This window comes from Oratosquilla oratoria, chromosome 33 (genome assembly GCF_046742065.1).
Source record: "Oratosquilla oratoria isolate Oo_2021 chromosome 33, ASM4674206v1, whole genome shotgun sequence".
NCBI classification, from domain to species: domain Eukaryota; kingdom Metazoa; phylum Arthropoda; class Malacostraca; order Stomatopoda; family Squillidae; genus Oratosquilla; species Oratosquilla oratoria.
In genome coordinates, this window is record NC_134809.1 from 7,464,752 (window position 1) to 7,470,575 (window position 5,824).

The window sequence follows — 5,824 nt, forward strand, 5'->3', positions numbered from 1 at the left end:
TATTATCTATTGTATGTAATTGTTCAAGTAGTATTTTTTATCGCGTCTCACCATTGCAAGACTATGATATAATAGGAAATGGTTAATAATAAGAAAAAGATATCACCAAGAGACCACTTCGTAAAAAAAAATCACTTCAGTTGAAAACCAGCTAAGACCTGTTTTACGTGGAATCGGCTCTGCAATGTTTTGATTCTAGGGCGGACTTAGCAAACATTTCGAATGAATGGTCCCATTTTTTATTTCCTACGGCCTCTGTTATTCCACAACTAAATAACTTGATAAAATGCACACACGAACACACACACACACACACACACACACACACACACACACACACACACACACACACACACACACACACACACACACACATAGATCGGTCATACGAACTTTGACCTCTCGTCCGGGAGGTTAATAGCTGTCGATCGCGAGTCTAACGCGTGATCCGAGACCATGCTGAATCACACACACACACACACACACACACACACACACACACACACACACACACACACACACACACACACACACGAACTCTGAGCTCTATTTCGAGAGGGAAATAGCTGTTGATCACGAGTCCAACACGTGATTTAAGACCATGGTGAATCACACGCACTCTCTCACTCACATATATACATATTGAATTGACTTAATCCTTTAGTTCCAATAGCATAACATAAAGAACAAATGCTGCCCCATTTAAGGCCACATCATTACATTCAGCTGAAGGTGACCTGACCCAATAAGGGAAGCGAAGTTACGTTTTTCAGTCGCCACTATCATGTTCCTTGATGACTCAGTGCATAATTACTAAATGAATGAAACCATTGAAAGAGAGAGTTTGTATTGTATGGAGTTTGTTTACTCGGCTGTTGTGCCTGTGCCCGTTTTGTCAGGAAAGTGACGATTGTAATCCATTCGAGATATGGTGAGGATGATGTGATGTGGGAACGACACTGGTACATATGCGGGTATTACGGGTTACTGATGTCACACATACGTACACATACACACATATACGAACTTACACACACGCACACACACAGACACACACACACACACACACGTGTATATTTATATATATATATATATATATATATATATATGATGAAGGTGGAAAAAGAAGTCGCGGGTCTAGTTCCGAGTTTCTGAGTTTATTCCTGACCGGTTTCACTCCATGCTTCTTCCTCTAAATAAGCATAGAGCGAAACCGGTCAGGAATAAACTCAGAAACTCGGAACTAGACCCGTGACTTCTTTTTCCACCTTCATCAACTTGTCACAATGTACCAGCATATATATATATATATATATATACACGTACACATACATAATAGTTCAGATCAGTATTGATCCCATTGCTCTTCACCTAACAAAACACCCATCATATAAACACAAAGATAACAACACATCTGTCTGACTGCCTCCCCCCGCCCACCACGTGACCCAGAAGCACGGGGCTGATCTGCCCATGACCACCTGTAGCAGGTGGTTAGTACAGCGAGCCGACCTTTCTCGTACTGGCACAGCTGGTGCTCCCTAACCAACTTTTCATCGACATATTTCTTCGATTTTCTTTTCCCTTATTTTCTTTCCACGTTCTCCATTTTCTTTAAACCCACCAACCATTCCGTCACTAACATCTTACGGTCGATCTACTCGTGTTGAGATATTTGTTATTAAAAAAAAAAAATCCACATGACAAACGACTCACCTGTTGAGATACTACGCGTTGTGCGACAGACGTATCCCGGGCTATCTGTGTGTCTGTCACGGAGGTGCAGCAGCAGGGACACACGCACCCTGCGCCGGAACAGTCGACACTTTGTACAGAGACAGCCCCGATCAACACTTACGGGAGGAGAATAGAACCGCGATCGGAACACGCCACACGGTTGAGAGAGAAGGAAGAAAACGGAGCAGCCACGCTACCTGGTTCTCCGTCGCACACTGCCTCTACCGAGTCTCCACCACGGTATACCACCTCACTGGCCTGCGCTCACTCTCACCCGCTCGCTCACGCGCGCGCGAGCTCTCATACGTAAACACGCGCTCGCGCGCACACTGACACTTATGTACAGGCGCGTAGGCATATTCATGCAAGCGGGTATACTGTATACATACGAGCGCGCGCACACATATACTGTACACATACAAACACGCACACGTGCGCCAGCGTATGTTCGCACGTACACACGGGCACACACACACAAACACACACACATACACACACACACACACACATACACACACACACATACACACACACACATACACACACACATACACACACACACACACACACACACACACACATTGGCGCTGTAGTAGCGTTCGCGGCCACCACTACGGCGGTCCGGGTTCGAATCCCGCACAGGGCTGAAAAAAATTCAGTATCGTTGCGCTGCAAGTCGTTACTCCAACTTTCGTGGGCGGAGAGTTGTGTGTGTGTGTACGTGTGTGTGTGTGTGCGTGCGTGTGTGCGTGTGTGTGTGTGTGTGTGTGTGTGTGTGTGTGTGTTTGTGGAAGGTCACGGCATTACCCATAGATCGGTCATATATGAGCTCTAAGCTCTCTTCCGGGAGGGAAATAGCTGTTGATCACGTGATCCAAGACCATGGCGAATCACACACACACACGCGCGCGCGCGCGAGACCATAAGGCCTACACTAGGTAGTTCCATATTCCTTACCACCTGTCATCCCCATCCACAAAGTTGTCTAAACCAATTCTTGCCTATTTCCTTCTTAAATCACACACACACAAACACGCACGTTGTAAAATATACAAGGAAGATCTGCAGAACGCAGTGTAATAAGCGCTAGAACTCACATCTTTACACTTAATTCGTAAGGGAGACGACCAGAGGAACTATTCGTTTTCAATGTTAAAAAGACAAAGACAGAGAGTTGACTTGATTATGGTGTTGAGTTCGTTGAAGAAGATGGACAAAGCTGACAGAGAGGATCTGATGATTTTGGGGTGAGAGAGAATCACGAAGTCACTGACTAAAAGTTATAAAAGGCAGCTTGTCTTAAGAAGGTGCATAGTTTTCCACAAAAATGTGCAATTCCAAGTCTTGGGCATTAAACAACATGAAGAAAATGAAGATCTATAGTTACAACGTAAGAAGTCTCTCAGAAGACCACAGACTAGAGAGTTTAATGGAAGAACTAGACAACATCAAGTGGGACATCGTAGGACTGAGCAAAGTCCGAAGAGCGGAAGAAAAGCTGATACAATTACAAGATGGTCACCTGTTCTACTATAGAGGTAAGGACAAAGAAAGATCTAGTGGAGTAGGATTCTTGATCAACCGAGAGGTTGCTGGTAACGTAGTCAAATTCAGTTGTTTGTCAGACAGGGTAGCTTGGATTGTGATTAGGCTGTGTAAAAGGTACACTCTAAAAATAGTTCAGGTTTATGCACCAACTTCACAGAGTTCAGACAATGAAATTGAGTCGTTCTATGATGATTTAAGTCAAGTAATGGATCAAGAAAAAAGTAAGTACACGTTGGTAATAGGCGACTTTAATGCTAAAGTGGGGAAGAAGATGGACGATGAGACGTGCATTGGTAAGTTTGGAGTAGGTGAAAGAAATGACAGAGGCAAGATGTTAGTAAATTTTGTAGGTCGTAAATGGACGTGGAGAAGTCCAAATGGAACAACAATGTTATGATGATAGATAAAGTCAACATAGGGAGTGACCATAGAATGGTAGGTTGCACAGCTAAATTCAATTTGAGAGCCGAGAGAAATAAACGAATTTTAAGAAAGAAAATAAGCCTTGCAAAGGTTAAGGATAACAAGAAGAAATTTCAGTTAGAAATTACAAATAGATTCGAAGCTCTAAGAACTAATGAGGACACCGTGGAAGATATTAATTTGAATTTGGTGAATATCATTAGGGAATCGCCAGAGAAAGTAGGAGGTACAAAAAACATTAGAGAAAACAAATACTCCCAAACTACAAATGACCTAATTAAAAGAAGAAGGACCATGCGGATTAAAAGCAGGAGATACGAAATAGAAAGAGTAGAGCTAAAAAAGCTTATCAACAAAAGGCAGAGATTAGAGAAAAGAAAGAGAAACATGGATGAAATAGAGAAAACTATTCGGAAGGGTAAAAGTATTAAAGTGACCGAGCGCAAACATGCTTTAGGAAGACAGCAAATGATATGTTTGAAATATAGAAATGGAGAAATAATTAAATGTAGAGACAAAATGGTGAAAAGAGTAGAAGAATTTTACCAAGAGCTTTACTCTTCGAAGACCGTAGTTGAATCAGTAAATTCATGTGTAGACGTTAGTAGTATACCAGAGATTACAAAGGAAGAAGTAGAATTTGCTCTAAAAACTATGAAACGAGGAAAAACACTTGGGGAAGATGATATATTGATAGATCTGTTGAAAGACACGGGGAAATTAGTTCATATTAAATTAGCTGAGTTTTACACCCAGTGCTTACGTCAAGAAAGCGTTCCTGATGCGTGGTGCAATGCTATAGTAATTTTGCTTCATAAAAAAGGAGACCAGAAGGACCTCAGTAACTATCGACCGATAAGTTTGCTATCAAATATATATAAAGTATTCTCCAAGACCCTTACAAATAGACTAAGTCAAGTTTTAGATGGAAACCAACCGAGAGAACAGGGAGGCTTTAGGAGCGGATATTCGACCCTACACCATTTGCAGGCGGTAAACCAACTAATCGAGAAAACGACAGAATACAATATACCTCTGTGTTTAGCTTTTGTAGATTACGAGAAGGCCTTTGACTCGGTAGAACAAATAGCAGTACTAAACTCGTTACGCAAGCAGGGTACAAACGAACAGATCGTAAAAGTTTTAGAAAAAAAATATGCGAAAGGTACCGCTATAATTTGACGACATAAAGATACAGAAAAAATCAAGATCGAGAAAGGAGTACGGCAAGGCGATTAAATTTCACCCAAACTATTTACAGCTTGCTTGGAAGATATTTTCAGAAGATTGAGTTGGGAAAAGAAAGGTTTAAAGATTAATGGCGAATATTTGAACCACCTAAGATTTGCGGATGACATTATTCTTATTTCAGAAAGAGCAGAAGACTTGCAAAATATGCTGAGTGATCTAAACAAGGAAAGTGTCAAAGTAGGTTTAAAAACGAATAAGAGTAAAACCAAAGTAATGTTCAATACTAAAGTTCAAAATAAAGAGATTGTAATTGATGATGAGAGTCTTGAGGAAGTTGAAGAGTATAATTATTTAGACCAGATGGTGAAAGTGACGAAAGATCATGATAATGAAATAAAAAGACGCATTACAATTGGTTGGAAAGTGTTTGGTAAGCATAATAAGATCCTGAGAGGCTCTCTACCTTTATGTTTGAAACGTAAAGTTTACAATCAATGCATTCTGCCAGCAATAATCTACGGGTGTGAGACTTAGAAACTAACGAAGGCAATGGAAACAAAACTAAGGACAGCACAGAGGAGAATGGAGAGATCAATGATGGGAATAATGCTGAGAGACCGAAAGAGAGCAAGTTGGGTGAGAGAGCAGACTAGAGTGAAAGATACTGTGGAAGCAGTAAAAGAGAGGAAGTGGAATTGGGCAGGTAAGTTAGTGCGAACAACCGATGAGCGATGGAGCAAGTGTGTTACTGAGTGGACGCCGCGAGATGGGAAGCGTGGAAGAGGGAGACCAGACAGAAGGTGGAGAGACAAAATTGAGAAGTTTGCAGGAGCGACGTGGCAGAGGTTGGCGCGGTCGTGTGAATCATGGAATGCTGTGAAGGAGGCCTTTGTTCAGCAGTGGACTCAGGATGGCTGATTTGATT

At 41.8% G+C, this 5,824-nt stretch overlaps 1 protein-coding gene across 3 annotated transcripts in view; it reads right to left on the reverse strand.

Annotated features, from left to right (window-relative positions):
* Nucleotides 1-1,986, reverse strand: part of LOC143017737 (uncharacterized) — a 346,603-nt gene extending 344,617 nt beyond the window's left edge. The window contains exon 1 of one of the 3 annotated variants that reach the window (XM_076172543.1): nucleotides 1,717-1,986. The gene's annotated coding sequence lies outside the window, so the exon portion shown is untranslated. The remainder of the gene's footprint in view (nucleotides 1-1,716) is intronic. The other 2 variants (XM_076172542.1, XM_076172544.1) reach the window with 2 other exon arrangements.
* Nucleotides 1,987-5,824: the final 3,838 nt, after the last annotated feature.